This window comes from Schistocerca cancellata, chromosome 3, assembly GCF_023864275.1.
Source record: "Schistocerca cancellata isolate TAMUIC-IGC-003103 chromosome 3, iqSchCanc2.1, whole genome shotgun sequence".
Classification (NCBI taxonomy): Eukaryota; Metazoa; Arthropoda; class Insecta; order Orthoptera; family Acrididae; genus Schistocerca; species Schistocerca cancellata.
The window spans coordinates 334,602,886-334,616,902 of NC_064628.1; positions in this window are offsets into that span (position 1 = coordinate 334,602,886).

Here is a 14,017-nt window from a genome sequence, read left to right on the forward strand (position 1 = left end):
TGCAGAGAATCTTCTAACGTCGTTCTATAACACCACAACTCAAACTCAAACTCTTCGATTCTTTTCTTTTTCCGTTTTACCACAGTCATTGATGAACTTGGGTACATCGCAGTGGTGCAAACATATATCGTCAGAAATTTAGTTCTCTAATTAACTTCTATATTTGCTACAAGTTGTCTTTTATTTCTTCCTTGCGTTGTTTTTCATGTTACAACTGCGGGACTGTCCTAGCACACCTCATGTCAGAACCAAATTCTCAACTTGTCCCATTGCACATTATTATCATTACTTTCTGCAGTTTGACGATTCTCGTAAGAGTTCGAGCCTGATGTGCAACTGCAATGAAGAGATCATTGGCCGTCTCGCCTGAACTACATATATACGTGGTGTCCGTGCCTTCGGACATGCCCGAAAGAATAGACACTACAAACATACATAAATACCTGTGCATCACGCCCTTCATACGACGCCCAGTGTCTACCTAAAGTTTCCCGTTACCAAGAAAACAATTTTTGAAGCGTAAGTTTCGATTCGATGGATCGGTTCTAAATTAGTCTAGTGCGATATTCGTTATATCGATACGGCGACGGTAAACCACGAATAATAACCAGTACCGCAGCAGTGACAGATACGCCTTCGCTCGCACTGACTGCTACCACCAAGCAGCAGCGCTGATGTCGCTTCTAGAGTATTGGTTAATCTTCATATTTTACTGTCACGGTTAATGCATATCAGTACAACGAATATTCCACTGGACTAATTTGGGACAGCTGTGTCGAATTGGCTAGTAAAACTGTGCTTTAAAAATAGTTTATTTCTAATGGAAAGCAAATAGACGTTTCCGCCGTCACTGAACTCCCATAAGCAGTAATTGTTTGGTCTAACGAGAAGGATAACCCTATCGGGGACAAGGAAGACGTTGTTGCCAGGTGGAAACAGTACTGTGATAAGCTGTATTCTGGAATTAAAAACAGTACGTACAATCAAGCACTTAAGCAACTTACTTTGGAACCTACAATATTACGCAGTGAAACAGAGAATGCAATTCAACATCTGAAGTACCTGGTATAGACGGCATATCTCAAGAAATGATCAAGGGTCAGGAAGGTATTGATATGCTGCATTCATTATGTGAGGGATTATGGGAAACTGGGGAGTGGCCGAATGACTGCTCAAAGTCTCTCTTCATCCCCTTACACAAGAAAGCATCTTTCACGAACTGCTCCTACTACCGAACTATTGCCCTCATATCTCACGCAAGTAAAATTTGGCTCTACATCCTGAACCAACGTTAGAAGCCGTACATTCAGCTTCACATATCCACAGAACAAGCAGGTTTTGTTGAAGTTAAAGGAACTCGTAAACCGATCCTCAATATAAGACAAATAACAGAAAAATCGCGATAATTCTGTGTTCCTGTTATTATCTGCTTCCTTGACTATAGGAAAGCCTTTGAATGCCTTTGAATGTGTTGTCTCGGAAAAGCTGCGACAGGTGCTTGCAAAGTTCGGTGTCCCACCAACTTGATAGCATTGATCAAAAGTCTATACAATAACCGCTTCGCAGTTGTAAAGACAAGTTCTGGGACGTCCGATTCCTTCAGAGTATCAAAAGGTGTGAGACAGCGTTGTGTCCTATCCCCACAACTATACAACATCTACGCAGAACACGTCATCAGGAAAGCTCTTGGTGGTTTGACCAAAGGCATCTCAAATGGTGGGAGAACTATCAACAAACTTCGTTTTGCTGATGACACTGTGCTTTTAGCCAACAGCCTAGATTAACGTGCTGAGCTACTAACAAGAATATAGGACCTTAGCCTAGCGTATGGATTAGACATCAACCTCAGCAAGTCCAAAATCATGATAATTGATCTATAAGCACAGATCCAGCTCGCAGGTAGATTAAATAAACTGGAAGTCGTGCATTCCTTCACCTATCTCGGGTCAACCATCTGCAGCACGAGAAGATGTGGAGATAAGAAGATGGATCACGTTAGGGCTAGTGGCTATGAAGAAGCTCACCAAGATCTGGCAGAGCAGAGCAATAACGGATAACACAATGATCCGGCCAGTCCAAACAGTCGTGTTTTCTGTCATCTTTTATGGCTGCGAAATATGAACGCTCAAGGCCAGAGACAAACAGCGCATTAATACACTTGAGCCTCGGTGCTGGTGTAGGACGCTACGAATAAAAAGGCCCCGAAAGCAGAACAAATGCGTCCATTACTGAAAAACTCGATATCTCCAGACGCCTTTCCTTTCGAGTCACCGAAAAAATTCTCCAGTTCTTTGGCCATATTGTGATAACAGATGGAGAAGATCTAGAGAAAATAATAGTGCAAGGAAAGATCGAGTGCACGAGACCAAGAGGGAGAGCAGCGAGCAGATGGATAGATCAAATCAATAAGATCTCCAGTCGACCTCTTCAGCAGACACTACGAGAAGCTGGCAACCGCCCGGGATGAAGACGCTTGGTATATGGGGTCACGACGCTCAGCAATGAGCACAACGACTTATGATGATGAATTCCAGCTACACGTTAGAAAGATAATATCTGCAGAAACACCAGAGAAAATACGGCTGACGAGGAATGTTCTGGAAAGTGATTGGATCTGGGACTGCGAACAACTCATTCTGTACAATCGCAGATTTCTTGTCTTGCGTAATAATAGCACGATGATCATAACTTATAAAACAAAATCCATCTTCGGCTGTGCAAAAGGTAATGCCGTCCTCAACTTGACGGTTGGTTTCAGTACCTGTTTTGAAAGTGGCAGTCAGATGTAAACGACACAGATAGGAAAAGATAGACTCCGTCCGAAGAGGCATTGGTAGGCCCAACGTTATCGGCCGGCCGGCGTGTCAACCTCAGCCCACAGGCGCCACGGGATGCGGATACGGAGGGGCATGCGGTCAGCACACCGCTCTCCCGGCCGTATGTCAGCTTACGAGACCGGAGCCACTACTTCTAAATCAAGTAGCTCCTCTGTTTGCCTCAAAAGGGCTGTGTGCACACCGCTTGCCAACAGCGTTCGGCAGACCAGATGGTCACCCATCCAAGTGATAGCCCAGCCCGAAAGCGCTTTACTTCGATGATCTGACAGGAACCGACGTTACCACAGCGGCAAGGCCGTTGCCAGAAAAGTTTACTATTTCAAAGGTAATAACCATAATTGTTAATATATTTACCTTCTTGTGAGACAAGACAGTCAGTCCCATCACAAAAAGATTTTTGCCGTTGATTATGAAATCATGATTGTACCCAGGCTTCGTCCGAAGCAAACCGACGGCCACGAATGTCTTTCTTCAGGTACAGATATCTCATGAGGAGCGCTTCCTAGTGAAATTTCTGCAGCGCAGTCGAAACAACAGGCACCTCAGCTCTTGGAAAGTTGTCCCTATTTCTTCTTTCGCTGCAAGGGTCCGTTGCTCACTGACTTTTTGGAACACGGCGCCAAAATTAACGCACAGCCGTCGGACACTTTGGAAAAATTGAAGTGCGGCATTAAGTCCAAACGCCTAGGAATATTGACGGACGGCGTCATTCGGTTGTAGTGTAATGCCTGTCCAAGTGTTGACAAAGTTGTTGCGACTACGTTGTAGAAGTTTCACCGGAAAGCCCTTAGACATACTCTATACAGTCCTGATATCCGCCATGAGATTTCCGTATGTTCTGAGCCCTGAAGAAGGACTTTCGTGCCTGTCGATTTGCTTCGGACGAAGAGGTTCACGCCTGAGTATAATTATACTTCCGCAGGCAACCGCAAATATTTTTCCTTGAAGACACTGACCGTTTTATCTCACAGTGGGATAAATGTACTAACACTTATGGCGATTATTTTTGAAATTGTAAGCCATTTACAAAGTCCATTCACTAAATAACCAGGAAAGTTCTATAAAAAATACAAACCTTTGAGAAAGTTAGTGCTTCTCTCCTTTTTTTGTGGTTTCCTAGAATTATTATCAGATGGGACTGGCACGCCTGCTTTGCGAACGGCATGCTGGGAATAACTGAAACAATATAGCGGGAGCCTTCCAGGTTGGTTCCAGCGTGGAGCATCGGAATAGACTTCTGTCAACTGAGGCGTCGACGATGTATTTACATTTTTTCATGTGTCTCGTTTTTATTTGACAGTCTCTTACAGTATCTTGATTGCGATGTAGTTACAAATTTTTTTCATGTGTCTTTGTTCTGATTTGACTGTCCCTTAAAGTATCATGTGTCTTGTTTTGATTTGACTGTCCCTTAAAGTATCATCCTTGCACTCCTCCGACTTTTTTAACTGACTTATTCAGCCAATTAATCGTTTACGCAAAACCAAGGATCGACTTGACAATTTCGACATCAGCAATTAATTGTCAGACTGAAAGGAGAGGTAATTGATAGAAAAGTCTCACACGAGGATCAAACGTCCTTCCTCTGGATTAGTCGTCCATATTTAAGTGCTGAGACACCAAGAAAATTACGTATAAAAATAAACAAAGATGGCGTTAATGAATTTAATTGAGGTACCCTATTTTTCTGATACACAGGTTTGTTTCTCAGGAATTAGACCTTGCCTTGTAATACGATGCAACTATCTGCAAGCTGCAGAGGACATGTTTTGTCAGTTCCAAACATTCGGAGACAAGTTTTGTTCCTGGTGTACACGCGGCGTCGCCGCAGTTGTTGCTTAAACGAACAACTGTAAACATCAAATCCCCATTCGACCACTCGATTTCTAACAAGCAGTGTTAAGTAGTGACCGTGTGGCGTAGTGTATCAACGTTGTAACGTGACATATGTCAATAGATAAACCTCTGAACCAAGTTTTAAAGACATTGTCAAGAATGTTTTGAACAACTGAAAGGAGAGTGCAGGTCTGTCCAGCATACATGAGTCCGAACAAGAAAACGATTCGAGAATGTCTGTTGCGGCTTCATGTAATGCAAAATGCTGACACTTCTTTTCTGGAAATAATCATCACGGCTGACAAGGATTGGTGTCCTCAATATGAACCTACCGCAAAATCACGAAGAGCGGAAATTCACGTGGAGGGTCAAAGGTCTCACGACAAAACAGACGTTGAAGCCAATGTGAAGCGCGAGCTGGAAAAAATCCAAAAGGACTTTTCTGACTGTTACAAGTGGATGTAGAACGCTTTGCGTCGCACTGGGGTAGGGAGGGACTATTTAGAATATCTTAAGTATTAAGAACTCCATATTTACGTCTGTCTGTTTTTCATTAATCCAGTCTCGAAACATTTTGGCATTCACAGTTTAATATGTTGGGTTCTCTAATGAGTTCTGACTTTTTTTAAGATTAGGCTTCTACAAAGATAAACAAAAAGTAAACAAGAAATAAATCATTTATCTAATTCCGTTGTTGTTTATAAGTACTTTACAACGTTCAGTAAGCTGTTCAATACCTCGGCGGTATAAAACGCCAGGTTTCCACTCGAAGAAATCTTGCAGGCAAAGCTTCAATTCCATGTCATTATTAAGTGAAACGCCACGTAAAGCTTTCGAGATGGATCAGAACAGACGAAAACCCGAACTCTCCCAATCAGGGAATACGGAGGATGCGATAGCAGTTCCCAGCCAAGCGTTTTAACGGCGTCCATGCCGATGTGAGGGCGTTGACGTGTTGCAGAAGAATATGACGTTTCCGACCAGGTCGTTTCTGCTCGATAGCGTTGCAGCGTTGTTGAGTCATTGTACGAGGGGTGTTTTTTAAGTAAGTACCGTTTTGAAATTAAAAAAAGATGTGCTAAGATATCTCAATAATTTTATTTTTACATTATAGCCTGTACCTTAACCCGGTTTTCTACATAATTTCCGTTAATATTAAGGCACTTGTCATAAGTTTTTGTATACCTTCCTCATAGAAGTCTGCCGCCTGACTTGTTAACCACTGCATCACTACTGTTTTGACTTCGTCATCAAGTTTCTTCTAGTGCAGGAACAGATGGTAGTCACTGGGCGCAAGATCGGGGCTGTAGGGAGGATGATCTAGAGTTTCCCATCGAAAAGATGTGATGAGATCTTTGGTCTGATTCGCCACATGCGGACGGGCATTGTCTTGCAGCAAATCGATGCCCTTGCTCAACTTGCCACGTCTTTTGTTCTGAATTGAACGGCGCAGATTGTGCAATGTCTTACAGTAAGCTGCTGCATTAATTGTCTCATTACGAGGCAGAAATTCCACAAGAAATATTCCTTTTCTGTCCCAAAAAACTGTGCACGTGATTTTCCGAGCAGAAATTGTTTGCTTAAATTTCACTTTTCTGGATGAATCTGAATGCCGCCATTCCATGGACTGTTGCTTTGATTCTGGTGTGACGTAGGCCACCCATGTTTCATCGCCCGCAACAATTTGGCTGCTTAAGGAATCATCACCGTCGTTGTGGTACCGCTCAAGGAAAGTCAATGCACTGTCTAAACGTTTGGTTTTGTGCACATCCGTCAGCATTTTCGGTATCCAACGTGCGCACAATTTTCATTAATTCAAGTGCTCGGTCGCAGTGCCATACAAAACAGTACGAGAAACATTAGGAAAGTCATCCCGCAAGGAGGAAATCGTAAAGCGTCTGTTTTCTCTCACCTTATTGTCCACTTCCAGCACCAAACTTTCATTAACGACCCAAGGACGCCCACTCCGTTGTTCATCGTGCACATTTGTGCAGCCATCTTTTAATGCTCTCCCCCACTTTCTTACCATTCCATCACCCATAATGTTTTCTCCGTAAACTGCACAGATCTCACTATGAATATCGATTGCTTTTAGGCCTTTAGCACTAAGAAATCTTATAACAGCCCGTACTTCACAGTCGGCGGGACTGACGATTATCGGAGGCATCTTAAACACTCAGTACACAACGTAAACAAGGAAGAATCAAACTGTAATGGCGTCAGGCTTTCACGTAAAAATAAAATTATTGAGATATCTTAGCACGTCTTTTTTTAATTTCAAAACGGTACTTACTTAAAAAACACGCCTCGTATTTGTTGGTGGTCCGCATTGAGTGTTTCGTTTCGATCAAGCAATTAGTGGTGGATCGCGCATGTGATGGAGGCCGAAACTGCCGTCTTTGAAAGGCTTAATCAAATTTATGGGCTGTCCTAAGAGGCATCGTTCCTTCACACATACGCTTCGTTACCTCGAGCAGTGTCTCTCTTTGGCAACTCAATTTAACGCGAAAAACAGTCTATGTCGGCTTGATAATCCAGTTTAATGACCTGAGAGGAACAAAAATTATTTCCGTGCAAAAGAAACTAAACACACTCTCTTGTATGTGTCTTGAGGCGGCTTAACTGCGTTCGCGCAAATTACCCATAATTTATTGATCCATTAAATCAGGAAAAGAGCACTTAGCGACCCCCAACCAACTTTCAGCCGTAAGCTCGAACCTTTGTAAAAATTTTTCATTAAAAGTTTCACGTTCATAACGTTAAATATTATATGTTAATTGCCTTCATGATGTGGCCGAGCGGTTCTAGGCGCTTCAGTCTCGAACCGCTCGACCGTTACCGTCGCAGGTTCGAAACCTGCCTCGGGCATGGATATGTGTGATGTCCTTAGATTAGCCAGGTTTAAGTAGTTCTACGTTCTAGGGGACTGATGACCTCAGAGACTGTCGTCGTAACTGCCTTCTGCTTCACGTCTGCTGTGCAGCGAGCTACCTTAATTTAAGTATTAACTGTATTTTTCTTACTTGTCACTTCTTCTTCCATGTGTATTTGCTTTTAGGAAGCTTTAATTGTCGGGTGTTATTAATAGTGTTCCATAGATTTCGTGTTTGTTTTCAATACAGTCAGAGAGAGTCCCTTTAGTCAACCATAATGCCAGTAGTGCTAGTGTTTGTTTTCAATACAGTCCAGTGACAGGTAGTGCTATTTTCATTGTTTTCTACAAGAAGTGGCTAGCAACCACAGTTTAGTGAATAAACAGCCACCTTTAGTGAATTAGCAGTCTAGTTAAAGGTTGATTAACTCTTTTCAGTAAATTGATTCCTTAGGATGGATAGGATGTGTGACTGCTGTGTACGGACGCAGGAGGAGCTGGCCACTGTTCGCGAACAGGTGAGCGTGTTGATGGCCGCGGTCAGCCGTCTTCAGGCTGCTGCCTCGGAGTGTAGCGGCAGTGGGGAGTCTGGTGCGTCGCAAGGTACACCCCAGGTGTTACACGCTTCACCCACTGTCCCTGCTGTCGAGACATCTTCGCGGGTACCGGGCGCGGTTGGGCCACCCTCTCCCCAAGGGGAGTGGCGGGTTCAGCGGCGTTCGCGGCGCACGAGGCGGAGGGTCAATGTGGAGGCTGGCCGTGTGGCATCGCACGCTCTGCCTGTGAGTGGACATGTGGCTGCTCCTTCAGCAAGGTCCGATCAGGCACACGGGGGGAGGGGTTTATTAGTTATTGGGAGCTCCAACGTTAGGCGGGTGATGGAGCCCCTTAGGGAAATAGCGGGAAGGTCGGGGAAGAAGGCCAGTGCTCACTCTGTCTGCTTGCCGGGGGGTCTCATCCGAGATGTGGAGGAGACCCTACCGGCGGCGATAGAGAGCACTGGGTGCACCCGACTGCAAATTGTTGCTCATGTCGGCACCAATGACTCCTGCCGTCTGGGTTCAGAGGTCATTCTCAGTTCGTACAGGCGGTTGGCGGAATTGGTGAAGGCGGAAAGCCTCGCTCGCGGGATGGAATCAGAGCTAACTATCTGTAGTATCGTTCCCAGAACCGGTCGCGGTCCTCTGGTTTGGAGCCGAGTGGAAGGCTTAAACCAGAGGCTCAGACGATTCTGCGGAGATCTGGGGTGCAAATTTCTCGACCTCCGCTATCGGGTGAAGAAATTTAGGGTCCCCCTGAATAGGTCTGGCGTGCACTACACGCCGGAAGCGGCTACAAGGGTAGCGGAGTACGTGTGGAGTGCACATGGGGATTTTTTAGGTTAGATAATCCCCTCCTTAGGCCCGACAAGACGCCTCCTGAGACGCGGCAAGGTAGGAGTAGGCGAAATGCAACAGGGAATAACAATATTAATGTGCTAATAGTAAACTGCAGGAGCGTCTATAGAAAGGTCCCAGAACTGCTCTCATTAATAAACGGTCACAACGCCCATATAGTACTAGGGACAGAAAGTTGGCTGAAACCAGACGTAAACAGTAATGAAATCCTAAACTCAGAATGGAACGTATGCCGCAGAGACAGGCTGGACAGTGAAGGGGGAGGCGTGTTTCTAGCCATAAAAAGTGCAATAGAATCGAAGGAAATTGACGGAGATCCGAAATGTGAAATGATTTGGGTGAAGGTCACGGTTAAAGCAGGCCCAGACTTGGTAATTGGATGTCTCTATAGGCCCCCTGGCTTAGCAGCTGTTGTGGTTGAGCACCTGAAGGATAATTTGGAAAATATTTCGAGTAGATTTCCCCACCATGTTATAGTTCTGGGTGGAGATTTTAATTTGCCGGATATAGACTGGGAGACTCAAACGTTTATAACGGGTGGCAGGGACAAAGAATCCAGTGATATTTTTTTAAGTGCTTTATCTGAAAACTACCATGAGGAGTTAAACAGAGAACCGACTCGTGGCGATAACATATTAGACCTTCTGGTGACAAACAGACCCGAACTATTTGAAAAAGTTAACGCAGAACAGGGAATCAGCGATCATAAAGCGGTTACGGCATCGATGATTTCAGCCGTAAATAGGAATATTAGAAAGGGTAGGAAGATTTTTCTGTTTAGAAAAAGTGACAAAAAGCAGATTTCAGAGTACCTGTTGGCTCAACACAAAAGTTTTATCTTATGTACAGATAGTGTTGAGGATCAGTGGACAAAATTCAAAACCGTCGTACATCATTCATTAGATGAGTATGTGCCAAGCAAGATCGTAAGAGATGGAAAAGAGCCACCGTGGTACAACAACCGAGTTAGAAAACTGCTGCGGAAGCAAAGGGAACTTCACAGCAAACATAAACATAGCCAAAGCCTTGCAGACAAACAAAAATTATGCGAAGCGAAATGTAGTGTGAGGAGGGCTATGCGAGAGCCGTTCAATGAATTCGAAAGTAAAGTTCTATGTACTGACTTGGCAGAAAATCCTAAGAAATTTTGGTCTTATGTCAAAGCGGTAGGTGGATCAAAACAAAATGTCCAGACACTCTGTGACCAAAATGGTACTGAAACAGAGGATGACAGACTAAAGGCCGAAATACTAAATGTCTTTTTCCAAAGTTTTTTCACAGAGGAAGATTGCACTGTAGTTCCTTCTCTAGATTGTCGCACAGATGACAAAATGGTAGATATCGAAATAGACGACAGAGGGATAGAGAAACAATTAAAATCGCTCAAAAGAGGAAAGGCCTCTGGACCTGATGGGATACCAGTTCAATTTTACACAGAGTACGCGAAGGAACTTGCCCCCCTTCTTGCAGCGGTGTACCGTAGGTCTCTAGAAGAGCGTAGCGTTCCAAAGGATTTGAAAAGGGCACAGGTCATCCCCGTTTTGAAGAAGGGACGTCGAACAGATGGGCAGACTATAGACCTATATCTCTAACGTCTATCAGTTGTAGAATTTTGGAACACGTATTGTGTTCGAGTATAATGACTTTTCTGGAGATTAGAAATCTACTCTGTAGGAATCGGCATGGGTTTCTAAAAAGACGGTCATGTGAAACCCAGCTAGCGCTATTCGTCCACGAGACTGAGAGGGCCATAGACACGGGTTCACAGGTAGATGCCGTGTTTCTTGACTTCCGCAAAGCGTTCGATACAGTTCCCCACAGTCGTTTAATGAACAAAGTAAGAGCACATGGACTATCAGACCAATCGTGTGATTGGATTGAGGAGTTCCTAGATAACAGGACGCAGCATGTCATTCTCAATGGAGTGAAGTCTTCCGAAGTAATAAGAGTGATTTCAGGTGTGCCGCAGGGGAGTGTCATAGGACCGTTGCTATTCACAATATACATAAATGACCTGGTGGATGACATCGGAAGTTCACTGAGGCTATTTGCAGATGATGCTGTGGTGTATCGAGAGGTTGTAACAATGGGATTGTATTGAAATGCAGGAGGATCTGCAGCGAATAGACGCATGGTGCAGGGAATGGCAATTGAATCTCAATGTAGACAAGTGTAATGTGCTGCGAATACACAGAAAGATAGATCCTTTATCATTTAGCTACAAAATAGCAGGTCAGCAACTGGAAGCAGTTAATACCATAAATTATCTGGGAGTACGCATTAGGAGTGATTTAAAATGGAATGATCATATAATGTTGATCGTCGGTAAAGCAGATGCCAGACTGAGATTCATTGGAAGAATCCTAAGGAAATGCAATCTGAAAACAAAGGAAGAAGGTTACAGTACGCTTGTTCGCCCACTGCTTGAATACTGCTCAGCAGTGTGGGATCCGTACCAGACAGGGTTGATAGAAGCTATAGAGAAGATCCAACGGAGAGCAGCGCGCTTCGTTACAGGATCATTTAGTAATCGCGAAAGCGTCACGGAGATGATAGATAAACTCCAGTGGAAGACTCTGCAGGAGAGACGCTCAGTAGCTCGGTACGGGCTTTTGTCAAAGTTTCGAGAACATACCTTCACCGAAGAGTCAAGCAGTATTTTGCTCCCTCCTACGTATATCTCGCGAAGAGACCACGAGGATAAAATCAGAGAGATTAGAGCCCACACAGAGGCATACCGACAATCCTTCTTTCCACGAACAATACGAGACTGGAATAGAAGGGAGAACCGATAAAGGTACTCAAGGTACCCTCCGCCACACATCGTCAGGTGGCTTGCGGAGTATGGATGTAGATGTAGAGACTGATAACCACAGATGTTATGTCCCATAGCGCTCAGAGCCATTTGAATCATTTTTGAACTGCGTGCACACTGTGCAGCTGATGCCGGCGGAGGTTCGAGTCCTCCCACGGGCATGGGTGTGTGTGTTTGTCCTTAGGACAATTTAGGTTAAGCAGTGTGGATGCTGAGTGACTGAAGACCTTAGCAGTTAAGTCCTATAAGATTTCACACACACAACTGCGTGCACAGTACAAGTTTCACGTCAAATTGTGAATTAAGTCAGCACGGATTCAGAAAACATCGTTCTTGTGAAAAACAGATAGCTCTTTATTATCACGAATTATTGAGTGCTGTCTACAGGGGATGTTAAATATAATTTCGGATTTCCAGAACGCTTTTGACACCGTTCCTCACAAGCAATTTACAATCGAATTGAGTGCCTGTGGATTATCGCCTCAGTTGTGCGACTGGATTCGTGAGTCATCGTTCGTAGTAACTGACGGGAACACATCGAGTAAACACGAACAATTATCTGGCGTTCCGTAAGGGAGTATTACAGGCCCTCTGCTGTTCCTGGTCTACATAAAAATCTGAGCAGCCCTCTTAGAGTGTTTGTAGATGATACTGGTGTTTTCCGTCTTGTAAAGTCCTCATATCATCGGAACCAGTTGCAAACGGATTTGGATGAGATACCTATGAGGGGCGAAAAGTGGAAATTTACTTAAAATAATGAAAAGTGCGTAGTCATTCACATGAGTACTGTTAAATCTGCAAAATTTCGGTTAAATAATACTTTCACAAACCTACAGGCTGTGAATTCAACTAACTACTCCGGGACTAGAGTTACAAATAATTGAAATTGGAACGATGACATAGATAATGTTGTGAGTAAAGCGAACTAAAGAATACGTTTTATTGTGTTCAAATGTGTGTGAAAGCTTATGAGACTTAACTGCGAAGGTCATCAGTCCTTAAACTTAGAAACTACTTAACATAAATCATCCTAAGGACAAACACACACACCCATGCCCGAGGGAGGAGTCGAACCTCCGCCGGGACCAGCCGCACAGTCCATGACCGTAGCGCCTGAGACCGCTCGGCTAATCCCGCATGGCACAATTTATTAGCATAATACTTAGGAAGGTCAACAGTTCTATTAAAGAGACTGCTTACCACACGATTCTCCACCCTCTTCTGGAGTACTGCTTTGCTGTGTGGGATCCGCGTCTGGGACTGACGGCGGACATCCGCAAAGTTGAAAGAAGGGCTGTTCGTTGCTTATTATTGCGACGTAAGGGAGAGAATGTCAAGGACATCATACTTGAATTGTGGTGGCTTTTTGCGACGTAAGGGAGAGAATGTCAAGGACATCATACTTGAATTGTGGTGGCAATGACTGAAACAGAGGTGTTTCTTGTTTCTGCAGGACATTCTCGTAAAAATTTCAATCACCAAATATTTTGTTGACACCCACCTTCATAGGGAGAAATGATCATTATAATAAAATAAGAGAAATGAGAGCTCGTACAGAAAGATTTAAACAGTCGTGTCTCCGGCGTGCTGTTCGAGGAAGGAACAGTAGAAAAATAAAACTTCCTGGCAGATTAAAACTGTGTGCCGGGCCGAGACTCGAACTCGGGACCTTTGCTGCCGCGGGCAAGTGCTCTACCGTCTGAGCTACCGAAGCACGACTCACGGCCCCTCCTCACAGCTGTACTTCTGCCAGTACCTCGCCTCCTACCTTCCTAACTTAACAGAAGCTCTCCTGCGAAACTTGCAGAACTAGCACTCCTGTAAGAAAGGATATTGCAGAGACATGGCTTAGCCACAGCCTGGGGAATGTTTCCAGAATGAGATTTTCACTGTGCAGCGGAGTGTGCGCTGATGTGAAACTTCCTGGCAGCGTCCGGCACACAGTTTTAACCTGCCACGAAGTTTCATATGAGCGCACAATCTGCTGCAAAGTGAAAATCTCATTCTGGAGTAGAGAAATAGTTTGAAGGCGGTTCTATTAACCCTCCGCCAGGCATTTAATTGCGAATTGCAGAGTAATCATTTAGAGGTATATGTAGATGAAATAGTTAAAACAGTAGTTAAATTGTGAAGTAATCAGAATTTTGGATTTTTTTTCTACAAGTGAATTGGAGTCCTTAACCCTATATCACTGAACACTGGTAAAATTTACAGTTGCAATAAGGTATAAAACAGGACGTTTTGTACTTAATTTGGTATG